Source organism: Rhinolophus sinicus, linkage group LG07 (genome assembly GCF_036562045.2).
Source record: "Rhinolophus sinicus isolate RSC01 linkage group LG07, ASM3656204v1, whole genome shotgun sequence".
Classification (NCBI taxonomy): Eukaryota; Metazoa; Chordata; class Mammalia; order Chiroptera; family Rhinolophidae; genus Rhinolophus; species Rhinolophus sinicus.
This window is the reverse complement of record NC_133757.1, coordinates 37,487,107-37,504,306: the sequence shown is the minus strand read 5'-3', so window position 1 is coordinate 37,504,306 and position 17,200 is coordinate 37,487,107.

Here is a 17,200-nt window from a genome sequence, read left to right as displayed (position 1 = left end):
GTGCTTTACTATGACTCGACAATGGTTCAGTATGCTTGGTTATACTAATATATATTATTTGGATATAATTATTCAAATTTTCATGGGTAATGCTTGAAAACTGTTATATTGGAGAGCATAATAATAATTATTTTTCTCAATTTTCAAGTTATTCTGTGAGAGCTATTCGTTCCTGTTACCAAACAGAAAGAGTTTGTCCACCTGGCAATAGCAAAGTCAAACATTAAACATTAAAATTGCAGTGGAAAATATGGGCTATTTTATTATGAGTGGTGCCACCCAGGAGAACAGGAAACTGATGCTCAAAAGGCCAAATTTCCTGATCAGGTAGAACAGGTATTAGGAAGCAAGGGTGGGGTAAGTTTAACTGGATAACCTTGGAGTTTGGCCACTTATGATAAGGTGTAGCAACACTGACCATCCTGGCAAATGGACCTTTGGTTCTGAAAGTGTTTCGGTGTTCAAGTTCCAGTTATGTCCTGATGCTTTGGGTGGAATGACTAGAGACTTTGGTCTTGGGTGCAGCTGGAGATCAAAATTCTCTCCTCTGAGCATGCTTTCGCTGCATAACATGCAGATTTGGGTTAATTTTTCTGAACAATAGCTTGTTAAACAGGATAGGACCATGTTGAGCTGGTTCTGTGCTATATTAGTAAGGAGTATATTTAGGCATTTTCTTTTATAAAAACAAAAATAAAAATAAAAAAAGAATGTGTTGCCATTTTGCTAAGTCATGATTCCTGATATACTTAATGTATTTTTCTAAGTACTTAATCTACTAAGAGAGACAGATTTGGGGCCTTGTGATAAGAGACTATCTAACTTGCAAAAAATATACCTAAATACAACTTGCATTAATAAAAACAGAATTTAAATTATTTAAAGGCATAGGTTATAAAACATCCTCGGGGAAATATTTAAAAATATGCAAATACACTAAGAAGTTTGAACTAGATTGAGAAATTGGATTAATTGTAGTGGGAAATTGAGAAAATGCTAAACTCTTGCTCTGAGTTTAAGCTCTAAACTGATATCACATAACTGCTCTTTTTTTCATTACTTCACAAAAGAGGAAACGATGGCTTTCTGTAAAATGAGAGCAATTGATGAAAAAAATAGATGTTCATTCAGGAGGATAAGAATGATGCCCCAAAGGATTTGACATCTTGGAAAATTAAAAACAAAACAAACAAAAATCTCTGCCTTAGTCTTCAGTGAGAGCACATACAGTCCTAGGAACCAACATCACATAAGTGAGAAGGCTCATGAGCAGCAGTCCTGGGTCTGTGCTTGGTGAAGAAAGATATTAACATGAGTGAGACAAGTGTGAGATGTTTTAGATTAAAAATACTTTAAAAGACAATAAATAATAAAAAAGTACTTTGCCATATATATTCAGAGTGAAATAAAAAGTGTCTTAATGATGTGTTTATGAGATGTAGACTGCTGCTAACAGAAAAGCTACTTATTTTTGATAAGCTTTGGCATTGTGATATAAGGGTTCTATGACATTACAGCACAGGGTCACTAGTTTGAATTCACACTGGCCAACAGTCATTGGAAAGCAATATGGTTGTTCCAGATCTTGTGAACTGCTGCAGCAGCTGACATTCTGTTTTCATCAAATACTCTAGGCATATGGCAGTACTGTTTAATGAAATGAAATGGACTTGGTGTAAGGAGACAAATTCTAGGAGCAGCTCTGCTGCGAATGAGTTGTTTGGCCTTAGGCAAACCACACAGATTCTCTATACTTTTCTTAACTGTGAAATGAGTAAGTTTCCTGTACATTTTTAAGTATAAAAAAAAAAAAAAAAATAGATTGCAAATTGTATTTATTTGTTGACATAATGTAAGTACAATTAGTAGGGCCAAGAAATTAGTTACAATCCCTAGATATTCTTTTTACACCATGTATTGAGCCCTTCTCTGTTAAGTAGGTTGTGGAGGAAGGAACAATGAGAGAACCACACATTTTGGAGCAACTTGCTTGCTGACTCAGTGAGAACGATTTAATTATAACCTGTGTTACTTGACAAGTCCTAGTGGAAGACTGATGAAGCCCTCTGGTTTTAAAATCTTCTCTCGTCATCAAAAAGCTGGTGTTTTCAGCATTCCATCACTTGAGCCAAGCTCACATATATAATTCAAAAAGGCTACAAATGGATGCACATCTTTCTCTGCTTATCAGCCAAACATTGGGGTGTAGACAAAGGCTCAAGCCCAGTTGTAGCCTAAAGCCCTCCCCAGGAAATACAGTGAGACCATCTTTAGTCTGCCAGCCTGTCTTTCACAAGAGACTGGGGCTAATTAATCGTTTATTCCCATTTTACTTATGCTCTCTTCTTACTCTGCTGGCTCTATTTTCCAGGCAAGCCTACTTCACTGCCTTGAAGTTCTCATTAAGAATTAACCATTAAAATAAATTCTTCCAGAGTGACTTCTTTAACTTTTTAGTATACTCTAGGATGTTAGTGCTAGATAAAGGTAGACTGGAATACCTTTTTCTCATTGTGAATAGTCACCAATTCAATTGTAAATCCCATCTAGGAGAAGCACTGAAACTGTTTGGAAAGGTCTTTAGAAAATAATCCACTGAGAGACTAAAGCACATGCAAACAATATTAAAAAGAAATAAAAAAGAAAGCCATGAAAAGATATTTCGCATTGTTCCCAGTCAAAGTAAACATCTGGTCTTAAAAAAATATTTTCAGCATATATATATATATATATATATATATATATATATATATATATATATATATATATGTTGTTTTCAGTTCTGTACCCAGATTTTTCAAATATATTACTGGAGTTATTGAAGTAATGTCTCAGAAAAGCAATCAAATACACTTCGAACTAATATTTGCCAAACATTAGCCATCCTTGATACGGCTTTTGACAAATTTTTTGAACATGCCTGTAGGTGCCACAAAAAGCCAGTACAGGAAAAGGAGCGAGGCAACGTGAGATTATATGCAGTTACCCAGCCATGATATTTTTAATTTATGAAATATAGCCTTGCTGAGGATCCATAGTTCTGTAGTTGTTCTTTATAAAGGAGAAATTTAAGATCTGTTAGTTGTACTTAAATAGTTTCCTAACAAATTTTGCCCATTTCTTTCCTACCTTTCAAATTCTCAGTGCAATGTCCAACTTAGTGCAGGCTTTGTGGTCCATATAGTGTCCACAATGCAGAGCAATTCTATTTACTTTGGAAAATAAAATAAAAAAGATGTGCACTAACATTAACAAACAAAAATATTTATCACAGTCATTTCTACAGTTATGAAAATTAGGGGCAAACAGTAGTCATTACATAAATGCAATATAATGAGAGGTATAATCATTGCATTTTATTATTCTTTTTTTTAATTTAATGGCATGGGGAAATGTTCATTATATTTTAAAATAATGGCATACAATGATATATGATTTTATTTTCATAATACTATATAAATACTATATTCTTTATGTAATAGGGCATATATTAGTATACATTTTAAAATCAATAAAAATATGAAGAGTAGTTTTATTAAACTTTGATGTTGTCAATGATTTGGGATTTTTTTCCTTATTGTATCTTCCAAGTTTTCTATAATTTTATGTATTAATTTTAGAATTGAAAATTGAAGAAAAAAAACCAATAAGTATCATGAGGCACAGGATAGACCAGGTGTTTTGGGTCTCTGCCAAGTACACTGAGGTTATTTTTAATCTATGTTCGCCTCTAAAGAGGATTTAAAAAAATACAGATTCCAGGGCCCTGCCACAGGCCCATTTTTACTGGTAGCTAATAATTTAGCGGAAACTCGGTAAGGTTCTGGAGATCAACCGTATATGGGAAGCCACGTCTAAGTAACAAAGGCAGACACTTAATGTTTCCATCGTTGAACAGCATTGCTGGCATGGGCTTTAGATGTCATCTATTAGAAATGCCTATTTTGTATGAAATGTAAAATAAGCCCCAGAGCTGCACAGCTTCTCATAGAGAACAAGAACCCTGGTAGCTTGACTTCTAGTACTACTCTAGCTCCCCGGTACGCTGTTGCCAAACCCAAAGACCTCCACGCTCATGATCTCTTAGAGATCCTTTAAAATCTGGCTCCTTTCTTTTCACTGTCTGCATCTACTCCCTGTTGTTGGAGGATGAATAAAGTCATCAAGTCGGAGCATTTTAAGCAGCTACCAGACCTCAGACAATAACTCTTAGAATTATTGCCTACTTGAATCAAATCCATTCATCCAGAGGTGAAAAGACTCTAGCATCTTTTCTCTGGCTTTAGGGACTGTATTTCACAGACGGTTGAAAGGCTGCTAAGAGTAGAGTGTAAAATGTTTGAAAAGTCACTTGTTTTTAATGTATTATTTATTTATGCATGGGAGTGCATACTTTGAGAGATAAAATGAATTAAAAGCCTGAGAATTAAATACTCAAGTCTTTAAAAAAGTTTTAAATAATGTTTTTCATTATGTGTGTGTGTGTGTGTGTGTGTGTGTGTGTGTAATTACCAATATTAAATAGAGAAACATAAACATAAGGAACTGACAGGCTGAAGAAAAGGTGGACATTTTTAAAGAGGAGACATCTATAATGACTTTTAATTTAATTTTTCTTCCAATGAAGAGAATATCTGTTTTATAGTTTCAATTTGAACTTAATTTTATGGTCCTAAAAGTAGTCAAGACTTGTGCTCTACGATTTAAGCAGGTGATGCAATATCTTTTCCTAGGCTTGGATGAGAGACCGTAGACTGACAGACTCCATATGAAATGGCCTGGTCTAATTGTATGACTTTAGGCAAATATGTATTATACTCATTTTGCAGATGAGAAAACTAAAGGTTTGACAAAGAGAGGGAATCTTTTGATTTAAGTAAATTAATATGTACGCTGGGGGACTCTGATCCCGTCCTTCCTGGCTTCTCCCACATTATGCTGGCAGATCTTTTTATATTTAGACAGAGACAATGCCAGAAAAGTAAAGACTGATAATACTGGGTACATTTTGTCTGGAGATAGAGTATGTAGATAAAATCTTAAATGATTCAAATCCCCCTCTCTCTCAGCAGGCACTTTGTATATGAAACATATTCAGTGAGCATTGTTGGTATGTTTTCCTAGGGACTATACAAATAATAGGCAGCTATGTAGAGGTCATTTATGCCAGGAAGATAACAGATAAGAACTTAAATTGATAACATAGGAGTACCAGAAAACTACTGTTTTCTCTGGGCTCCCAATTATGGCCAGGCTGATGATGAAGAGAATCTAATCGAAATAGGATGAGAAAGCTGAGCAAGAACGGTACTTAGATAAATATTGGAATACATATAAAGAAACATCTCTGTTTCAGAGTTTTAATCAAAATTATCTTATTGATTCTAATATTATGCAAGAATTAATGATTTCTATTTTCAGGTGTATGCCGATTTTGCTACATTATTGCTTTCTTCGACTGGGATATTAAGGTTTCCTATGTCAGGAATCTGAGGATATGACGGAAAGAGGAAACGGCTAACTGGAAACTGGCAAAATATAATCACATAAACAAAAATTTTAAATTTCTACTAAATTACAAAGATATCAGGTATCCTAAAAAAAGGAAGAAAGAGTGCTAATGGAGATATTATATTAAATAGGAATATATCTGTATACAAGTGAATATATACAGAGGGTACCAAGAAATGCATACACATTTTAAGAAAGGAAAGAACTATTAAAATTGTAATACTCAATATATACCGATAACAAAAGATGAATACAAGTCACGTTTGACTTCTGCAATTACAAGAGGTGCTTAAAGTGGTTACCATCAGCGTCCAGACACTTCTGATCACGGTGAACTACTGCTTGAGCAACGTTGACCAAAGTGTCCACTTGTGTACATTTTTTTGTCACTCTTGATATATATATACTTTTACAAAATATCTATTAACTATTCAATTTTAATTCCTCTTCAAATATTGATCTACTACTTTATACATTCCTTTTACTGTGCCCTACACAGGTTAACCATGATAAAGAGAACAGACAAAATCCTTATGATTATGGAAATTACAGCTTAATAGGAATGACAGAAAAGAAAAAATCTTGCAAGTAAACAATGGTGAAATATAATAAATGCAATGAAGGGAAAGAAATATTTGTTCTGAGAAATTTTAACAGGTTTACCAAATTTTGTTGAGAGTTAAAAGAAGTTTCCTAAATTATGGCTAAGAATTGCTTTTAAAATATCTTATGAATGTGTGTGTGTGTGTGTGTGTGTGTGTATGTGTGTGTATGTGTTTCAGGATGGGGGATAAATCGGCCAGAGAAAATTGTATTGCATAAAATCCTGAGGTGAGAATACAACCATTTAGAGAAACAAAAAGACAAACAGCAAAAAATAAAACACAACAAAAAGTGAATTTGGAACACAGCAAGAAAACAACAATATAGGCTGTTACCGTATTTTGTAAAATCCTATGCATTTTTCTTGAATGTGATAAGAAACCATTGATGATTTTTATATAAGGATTATTTAGTAATTATACTAGTACATAGAACTCATTAAATAATAAATTATTTAGTAATTCATCAAACCAATCAAAATCTAATAAACTACACAACTACCTCAAAAACACTACTGTTTACAGTAAGAGGCACTTGACCCTAACCCAGAAAACAAAGTTTCAGTAATAGCTATAGTAGTTGGTTTCATCATACCCCAGAAATATTTCTAGATTTTTATTTATTTATCAAATTTATTGGGGTGACATTGATTAGTAAAACTATATAGGATTCAAGTGTACATTTCTATAGTAAATCATCTATTTATTCTAATGTGTGTTCACCACACAAAATCAGTTCTCCCGTCACCATATATTTGACCCCCTTTACCTTCTACCACCCCCTCCTCCCTTACCCTCTATTAAACACTAAACTGTTGTCTGTGTCTATGAGTTTTGTTGTTGTTGCTTTCAGTTTTATATCTAACATATGAGTCACGTTATATGGTTCTTGACTTTTTCTGTCAGACTTATTTAACTTAGTATGATAATCCCAAGGTCCATGTATGTTGTCGCAAATGGCAATATTTCATTGTTTCTTATGTTCGAGTAATAACATTACTCCATTGTATATATATATGTACATCTTCTTTATCTAATCATCTATCAAAGGACACTTTGGTTGTTTCTATGTCTTAGCCACTGTGAATCATGCTGTAATTAACATAGGGTTACATATATCTTTACAGATGAATGTTTTCAAAGTTTTGGGGTACATAACCAGAAGAGGGATTGCTAGATAACTCTATTCTTAAGTTTTTGAGGATCCTCCATACTGTTTTCCATAGCGGCTGTAGCAATTTACATTCCCATCAGCAGTGTATGAGTATGAGGGTTCATTTTTCTCCACAGCCTCTCCAACACTTGTTATTGTTTGTCTTGTTGATGATAGCCATTCTGACTGGGGTGAGGTGGTATCTCATTGTGGTTTTGATTTGCATTTCCCTAATAGCTGGTGAAGTTGAGCATTTTTTTCATATATCTGTTGACTGTATTCTTGGGAGAAGTGGCTGTTCGGTCCTTTGCCGATTTTTCAGTTGTATTATTTGTCTTTTTCTTGTTGAATTGTATGAGTTCTTTGTGTATTTTGAATATCAGACACTTATTGGAGGTGTTTGCAAATATCTTCTCCCATTCAGTTGGTTGCCTCTTTGTTTTGCTAGCTTTTTTTCTTTTTCTTTTTCTTTTTTTTTTTTTTGGTGCTGTGCAGGAGCTGTTTAGTTTGATATAGTCCATTTATTTATTTCTGTTTTTACTTCCCTTGCATTTGAGGTCAAATCCCTAAAATCCTCTTTGAACCCAAGGTTCACAAGTTTAGAACCTTTCTTTCTTCTATGCAATTCATTGTTTCAGATCTATGTTTAGGTCTTTGATCCATTTTGAGTTATTTTTGGTATGTGGTGAGAAATAGCAGTCTAATTTTATTCTTTTTCATGTGGCTTTATAATTTTCCCAGCACAACTTATTGAAAAGGCTCTCTTTTCTCCATTGTATGTTTTTGGTTCCTTTTTCAAAATCACACACCCATATATGTGTGGGTTTCTTTCTAAGTTCTGAATTTTATTCTGTTGCTCTGTGTGTCTGTTTTTCTGCCAATACCATGCTGTTTTGATGATTGTCACTTTGTAGTATAAATTGAAGTTGGGGAGTCTGATACCTCCAGCCTTGTTCTTTTTTCTGTCTACATCTGTAAATTGCATTGTTGTGCTCACTGTTACTGATCTCTTGCCCTGAGGATATTTCTACAGAAAAACATACTGTTAGTAAACATTTTACAAAACCAGCCTTCGAAAAGTCTTTGTAATAATAGTTAGTCACAAAAGTCTTCTGGTTATCATTTTCTTCACTTCCTATACTCTCTGTTGCATTATCAGGGGAGGCCATGACAGCATCTCTCTCAGAAGGTATTGAGACCACTCTTGAACATATCGGAAAGATATAAAGATCTTTGCAAATAAGAAGGTAAATAACACAGTTCCTATCAACCATTTTTTCAGTGGAAAAAATTACACTTCATTTTCTTAAACCTTTGTTAAATATTCTGAATAGCTGCTCCCATTCCCATGTTTCTCAAAGTCCACAATAGAACAACTGTAAAACCAGGTTTGTATGTATTTGCAGCTGAATAGTTTTATCAACCTGTTTTGCACCAATATCATCTTGAGGGTTCAACAGACTCCCACCCTTTTATACCCTGTGTCATTTTCAGTCCAATATAGCAACGTCTCAGCTGAAATCGTTTTCTCAAGAACTTCAAAAGTCTGCATTGTATTTCAGTTTTCACTTCATTGTACAAAGGCCACATCCACATGTTTTTACTTCATGATAATCCCTCTTTATCTTTAGCTCCCTTTGAGAACACTGAGGGGCAATACCCGTAAGATTCCTAGAGATGTTACGGTTTTTAGGCACATGCTCAATCTCTTGAAAGAGCCTCTGTGAGACTTAAAATAGTGACCTGTTGATCTTTCTGTGGTTTTAGCAAAATATTTTATAAGCATACCCTTTTGCTCTATGCTGCATTTTCAAAAGCTATTTCTTAATTTTAATAACTTTTGCCATGTTGAGAGACTGAGAAGTTTCTAACCGTCACACCTGGTTTCTTTTTGTTTAATAGTTCTTCCTTCAGTTAATTTCCTTTAACATTTTATTATAAGCAAGAAGCTATCAGGGTGGAATTTTTAGCACTTTGCTTAGAAAACTCCTTAGCTGTAGAACAAGTTTAATATATGAGTTCTGCTTCCCATATGACCTCAGAACACCATTCTACTAAGTTATCCGTCACTATATAACAAGGACCTCCCTTCATCCCATTTCAAAAAATATGTTCCTCCTTTCCTTTTAGGTCCTTACCAGGAGTGTCTTCCGAGTCCATATTTCCACTAACAGTTGTTCAAGGCGATTTAGGCTTTCTCTATCATGCTCCTCAAAATTACTTCAGCCTCTGCCTACTGCCTGCTTCCAAAGCTGCTCTCACATTTTTAGGTATGTGACAAAAGCACCCTCTTCCAGGCATTGGAATCCGTGTTAGTTATATATTCCTGCATAACAGTTACCACAACTTAACAGCTTAAAATAAAATACTTTTATTGTGTCACAATTTCTATGGGTTTATAGTCTGAGCACAGCTTAACTGGGTTCTCTGCTTCCGTATCTCACAAGTCTGCAATCAAGGTGTCAGCAAGGACTACAGTTCCATTTGAGACTACAGTTTCTCTTCCAAGCTTATATGGTTGTTGCCTGAATTATAGTCCTTGCAGTTGTAAAACTGACGCCCTCAATTTACAGAGTCACCCACTGTTTTTCGTCATGCGGTGCTCCCAATGCAGCTGCTTGCTTCCTGAAGCCAATAGGAAATGGAGACTTATAAGAGGTAATGTAGTCATTATAGTGCCATCCCATCACTTTTGCCATATTCTGTGGACTAGGAGCAAGTCACAGATCTGTCCACAGTAAAAGTGATTATACAAGAGCAAGAAAATCAGGTGGTGAAGACCATGAGGGCTACCTTAAATTCTGTCTACCATATAGATGTATGATGTAGGTATTAATATGTCTTTTTTAAACAGGAAAACTAGGGAGTAAATCATTCAAATGGTTATTAGCACAGTCACTACACAGATCCTAGGTCGTAAGATTCTAAAACACACTTAATTGGTGCACTTGATCTTATGATCAGTTTGACCTCTTTGAGCATCAGATTTCACTAACATAAAATGATGAGGTATTACCTATAACACAGGCTATTACTAAGATTAAATTGAGATTCATTTTGTCCCTGACCAGAGTAGAGCTTATAAAATGCTAATAGTTATTATAACTCACATAATTTAAAAAGTTTTTTGTTTGTTTGTTTTTTACTAAGTCTGTGTCAAGAATCTGGTTTTCTTATCTTGGATCAATTGTCAGCCTTAAATGTATCATTGCTGCATGGTCTTTCCTCATTGGAAGTCCCGGCTGTCTTTCACCACAGGTGAGAATAAGGTGGAGCCTTCTCCTTTAGTTCTCCACTCTCAGAGGGACAAGGAGAAGGATCCCCATTTAAGAATGTGACCAAGACAAGGTAGAAGAAAAGTTTATTAAACATTTCTTTAGTGATTCTGTCTCCCTATTATGTTGGCTCTAAAAACATTAGATGCTAAACTACCTTGAGAATAAAGTCTAAGAAAGGTCGTGGGGTGGGGGTGGGGGAAATTCTTACTTTTAAAGCTTTCAAAGTATATCTTAGTTCTAATGGAATTATCCAAACTAAGAATAGCAATAAACCTTTCAGCTGAAACTATTAAATAAGTAGGAAAATAATGTTTCCTTTAAATCCAAAGTTCTTAAGGCTTAAGAAATACCTGTCAAAGTCAATATTCTAGTAATTTAGCCAAAATTAGTTAAAATATGTTAATTTTATCAAAACCATCCATTTAATAGTAACCATGAATAGTACTTTGTTGAAGCTAAGAGGTTAAAATGTGCTGTCATAGTTCCTGGTTCCTAGAAGTTGTGGTTCAAATAGGGTAGAAATAGAATATATTTAAATAACTCTAATATAAAATATATGAGATAAATGCTATAAAAATACTACAGTTACAATGCCAGTGGGGTTCAGAGAAAGATGAGGTTCCTTCTAGATAGAAAATTTCACTGAAAAGATGGTATTTAAGTTATAGTAATGAATGGGTAAATTATAGCATGTGATGACGAAGGGAACTGCAGATTGAAGGGACTTGTAAATCATTTCTCAGTGATGGGGAAGGATAGGTTATGTAGGGAGACAAGGAAGTCATTCAGTTTTACTAGAACTTAGACTATAAGGATAAGAGTTGGAAGAAATTACGCGAATGGGTTTATATTAAAAAAACACATGAATTGCCAGATTAGGCTGCTCAGACCCTAATGTACAGGAGAGAAGCATTCGATGGAATGTTGTTATTTATTTGTTTTGTTTTTAATATATTTGATGGAATTATGTGTCTGCATTGGCAGACAAGTCTGACAAGGAAGTTCAGAATGGGTTGGAGGCCATGACTGGTGATAGAAACCCTGTCAACAAAACACTTAATAGTCTATGTGAGAGTTAAAGAGGATCTGAAATATGAAAATGACAGTGGGAATGGCAAGATAGGGAGTAATTATGGCAATATCAAAGAGGCAGAAGAAAGAAGACAACGAAATAAGATGAGTTAAAGAATGATTTCAATCTTGCAAACTGTGTGACTGGGAGAAGGATGGTGATTTTATCTGAAATAGTGAAGTCATGACAATAAATTGGGTTAAGTTTTGTTTTAATTGTTCCCAGAGGAATGAGGATGTGTGTTCAGTATTACACATGTATACTTTGAGTTTCATATTATACAGAACATTGAGGACAAATCTGGGTAAAGTCGGAATTCTCAGGAGAGGTCTCGTTGAGGATGTGAATATTATTAACATGAAAGAAAGCTCTGAAGTTGGGAGTGTATGAGACTGAATAAGATTGCAAATGATCTTCATGACAGCAATGATGAATACAGAAATGAAAAAAGACCAGGCAAGAAACTTAGAAAATCCCTGTATTTAAAAGGTGGATAAATGTCGACAGGTCAGAAATAGAATAAGAGAAGAAGAAAACAAATATGAATCACAAGGAAAACAGAGTTAGGAGTGTTCAGGAATTTATCAAAGGTCTGAATACAGTTATTTGTATTAAAAAAAAACACAACTCATTTTTGTTTGTCGGTTTCTGTTTTACTTTACAATGAATTCTGTTGATGCACTAAAGGGTTTCACAATATAATGAACTACGAGTATATTTATATGCAAATATATTCAAGCTATCAACTTTGGATTGGCCTCTAGGGAAGTATAGTTATCTTAAATCATACATAACTATATAATAAAATGTTCTTTAAAGGTGTACATCTATGCTATTTCCAAATATTGTCATTGTCTTTTTTACCAAATTCTTGGGTATTCTAATACTCTCTTCCGGTTTCCAAATACAGTCATGTCACCTCAAAGTAAAGATACATTTGATTTTTCTGTTCCCATTATTTATATTTTATTGCTATTGCATTAACTAGAACATTTTAAACAATTCTGAGTGACAGTGAGGACAGTGACTAAGCCTCCTTTCTGCTTTGAAGGAGAATGGTCTAATAAGTCACTATTAAAGTTTATGTAGGATTTTCTGTGAAAAGACTTTACCATATTTTAGTAAGTTTTCTCCTTGATTTATTCTATTGAAATAAATTATTTAGATTCTTTAAGTCTTAACAATCTTGTTTTGGAAACTCATTCCATTATTTTAAAGCATAATATGATGAGATGAAAAATTGAGGCATTGGGTATGCTTGTTTTCCTGTTCACTCTTGACATTACTCCATGATATTTGCCTATTTTAAGCAGGTTCTAGAATGTTCTATTCTCATTTTCTCAAAGAAACGAGGACACAGCAGAATATGGGTTTCAAAAATCCAAGCCTTAAAAGATTCAGGTTATAAACAGATTTGGATAAAATAGGTGAAGAGGCAAGCTACCTCACTTCCATGTTAAATAAAAACTCTCAGGAAAAAAGGAAATCATAAACTTGGGAGGAAACACAGAATTGTATCTCCATACCCTGACTTCTCCTTCTCCTTGGGCCAATTTGTTTATGTGTTTGAGGAGGCAGAGGAAGCTGAAGGGCAGCAGCACATTGACGTTCTTATTATTCCAGAGCAGAGGAAGTCTGTCTTTCCTGAAGAAGCAGCAGGGGTGCAGATTTCCCCTTTGCACAGACTGCAGGACAGTAGGTTAGGGTGGGAGGCAGTCTCGGAGAGGACCGCCAAAGATCTTTAATGCTGGGGATCAGGCCCTTGAGCAGTCCTATCTTCTTGAGTGTGTGGTGGACCTATAACTTCCTTCTATTAAATAAAATATGGCAATATTACTAGGATATAATTGATGAGACTATAATTTCGATCTTGCCAGCGATCTCCTTCCTCTTTCTTGGAGCTCTCACTTTGAAGGAAGCAAGCTGCCATGTTATGAGTGGTCCTAGGGAGGAACCCAGAAGAAAAGGAATGGGTCTCTGGCCAATAACAAGTGTCATGAAGTCTGCCAACATGCCATGTGAGAAGGCTTAAGATAACTTCAGCTTTGGAGGACATCTTGCTTTCAGTCTTGTGAGAGACCCTGAGACAGAGAAATGGCTAAGCCTGGATTCCTGATCCAATGGGATGCATGTTTATAACATTGATCCACTAAGTTTTGAGGTCATTTAATTTTTACAAAGCAATAGAAAACTCATACAGATAATCTTACGTGAAGTGTTTCTGCAGGTAGATTTGAGACTTGCACTCATTCCAGTGAAGATACAGTAGAAAGATATCTCTTTTACCTGTGAATAGCCCTGAGGAAAAACAGTCTTAAAAAGCTGTATAAGTTTCATTTAGACCCAGAGTGATATAAGAGGGAAGGAAGAAGCCAAATATTTTCTGTACCTTTGAGAGTAGAAAGGCATTTACTAAGCGAAACTAGAAACTTCAGAGACCTGGCTGTAGGTAAAAAGGGACAATTTACTGGTAAGTTGTTTTGATGAAACACTGAGTGCAAAATGATAAAACACACATTCAAATAATTCAGATAACAAAGACCAGCTAATACTACTCTCCTGCAGTCACTATGACACACAGAGTCCTCAAATACCCCACCTTCCACCCCCAAAACACTCGTAAGGATTTGAGTGACTCAGATTAAATTCCTACCAGGGAAGTGTAATGTACATCTCAAAATACAATTCACAATTATTTTAAACAAACAAAAAAAGAATAAATCAATGTTACCAAGGCAAGTTACAGCTCACATACATATTAGAATTTGTTGGCTGAGATTCACACTAAAATAATGAAAGTTGCTTCTTCTTCCATATTCTGTAGATAGAATAAATGGCATTGATAGTTCTGCAATGACGGTGAATTATTTTTATTTTCCTCAAATAAAGACCATTTTGTCTTTGACTGTTTTTGAATAATTAGATGTCAAAGTCAGTGGTTAAAAAAAATTCCAATAATACCACAAATTATAAAGTAATTATAAATAATTTTAGTAAGGAAGATGTGAGATCCCTATTAAAAATTCCCACTTTTAATGCACACTTTTATTAGCATGATTGTAAATTCATATGCATTTATAAGAAATAATACAGAAATCCTGTGGATATTTTACTTAGTTTTCTCATAATGGTTTGCTAAACTGTAGAGTAATGTCACAACCCAAATATTGACCTTGATACAATCTACTGATCCTTTTTCGATTTCCCCAGTTTCACTTGTAATCAATCATTTGTGTGCCTGTGTGTGTTTACCGCTATAAACTTTTATTATATGTATACATTAGTTAGTGTATCCACCACCAGACAGACAAAATAGGGTATAATCCCATCACCAGAAGGAGGTGGTAAGCACATGGAGGTTAGATGTCCCAGATCAAGGAGTTGGCAGGTTTGATTTTTTCTGAGGCCTCTTGGCTGGTTCTGTTCTCACATGAACTTTTTTTTTTTTTTTTTTTCTGAGTGCATGCATCCCTGGTGTCTCTTTGTGTGTCTGAATTTCCTCTTACAAGGATGCCAATAGATTTGATTAGGACCTGCCCTAATGGCTTCATTTTAACCTAATTATCTCTTTAAAGGTCCTATCTCCAAATACAGTCACATTTTGAGGAACTAGGCGTTCGGGCTTCAACATATGAATTTTGAGGGGATACAATTCAACCCCTAACAGGGTAATTTTAAAACTGTTATATAATTACAATCATATATGATGTAACCTTTTAGAATTAATGTGTGTTTTTTTTCATTAAGCCTAATTCTCTGAAGTTTTATCCAAGTTGTTAAGTGTATTAGTAGTTTCTTCCTTTTATTGCTGAGAAGTATTTCATGGTATGAATGTGCCACATATTATTTAACCATTCATTATTTGAAAAACATCTGTGCTGTTTTAATGTTTTAGGCTATTATGAATAAAACTGCTATAGACATTTGTGTACAGGTTTTTATGAGAACACACATTGTTTTTTCTCCGAAATAAATGCCCAAGAGAGCAGTTGCTGGGTCATATGGTAGTTGCAAGTTTTGCTTTATAAGAAACGACCTAATTCTTTTCTTGGGTGACTGTACCATTTTATATTCCCACTCGCAATATATAAGTGATTCAGTTTCTCTGCATCCTTACCAGAATTTGGTGGTGTGATAATTTTTTATATTAGTCATTCTGATAAGTGTGCAGTGATATCCTCTTGTGGTTTTAATTTTCGTTTCTCTGATGGCTAATGATGCTAAACATCATTTAATGTGCTATTTACCATCTGTATATTCTTCTAAGTAGAAGCTATGTTCATGTCTTTTGCTCATTTTCTAATTGAAATAGCTTTCTTCTTTTTTTTTCTTTTTTACTGTTGAGAGTTTCATTTTTTTTTCTTTTTTAATATTCTAGATATTAGTCCTATGTTGGATATGTGGTTTGCAAATATTTCTTGAAGAGTGAAGCTTGCCTTTTTGTCCTCTTCATAGGGTATTTCCTGGTGTTGTCAGAGTCTCTCTTTAAGTTGTTATTGGAATTCTGGATTAGATTACAAAGTCTAAAATGCTATCTACGTTCTGAAATGTGACAAATTATTAAGGTTTACAGAGACCCAGTCAGATACCACAATGCAATATAAATTATATTATAAAATATTTCTTCTATTTTCTGAAGAGGTTCAGAGGAAAACATAATCTGTTCATTCATAATAACCGCTAACATTTATAGTGATTTTTAGCAAGTTCTAAGTACTATCATAAGCACAGCTTTACATAAATGTATTCATAGAATCCTCCTAAGTATATTATGTAGTTATTCATTATTCTCTCAGTTTTATAGAAGTGGAAACTGAAGCCTAGAATTGTTAACTTCTCCAAACCTAATTATTGTTACAAGAACTTAAAGGGATTTAGGGGAACCAAGAAAGTACAAAAATTACTTTTCTGCTATTGGACCTAAAAGTTCATTTTTAATTGACCTGGTAAAAATTCAGTGTTTGATAAATTGGGATTTTAAAAGTGAATGGCATATTTAGCAGATGCTGGATATTTTACTTGTTCACATGTAAGCATATGAATTTCTTTATCATGTGCATAAATTATTTTCTTGGTTTCATTACTCAATTCACAGACTATATTTTCAGAGTGACTATTACTGTGTTCATCTTTCTCTACTATATTTACTACATAGAACTATCAGAATGGTTCTGAAACATTCCTTGGTAACAGATCTTTTTAAAAATAGTTATAAAGTTATGGATACCCTAAGTTCTACTTCACATGCAAACACAATCACAGTTTTACATGTGTTGATACGATTTCAGATGGTCTGCTCGCCCCCTAATACTACCTGCAAGTAAGATAACTTTTCTAGTTTCTAATTTGTATTGGTCAAGTTAAGAAGCTGAAGTCACCAAACTTGTTAATTTTCCGCTAAACTTCTTGATGTGGATAACATTATAAAAATTATAAATTCCTTATTTGGTTATCGTAACTGATGTTCTACAATGACCTTGAAAGTCAAGATTTGAGGGAAATTGATCCAATGATAATAGTATTCCCTTTATTTTATAGACTATACTTCATGTATCTTCTGCCATATTGATGAGTGCATTAAGTG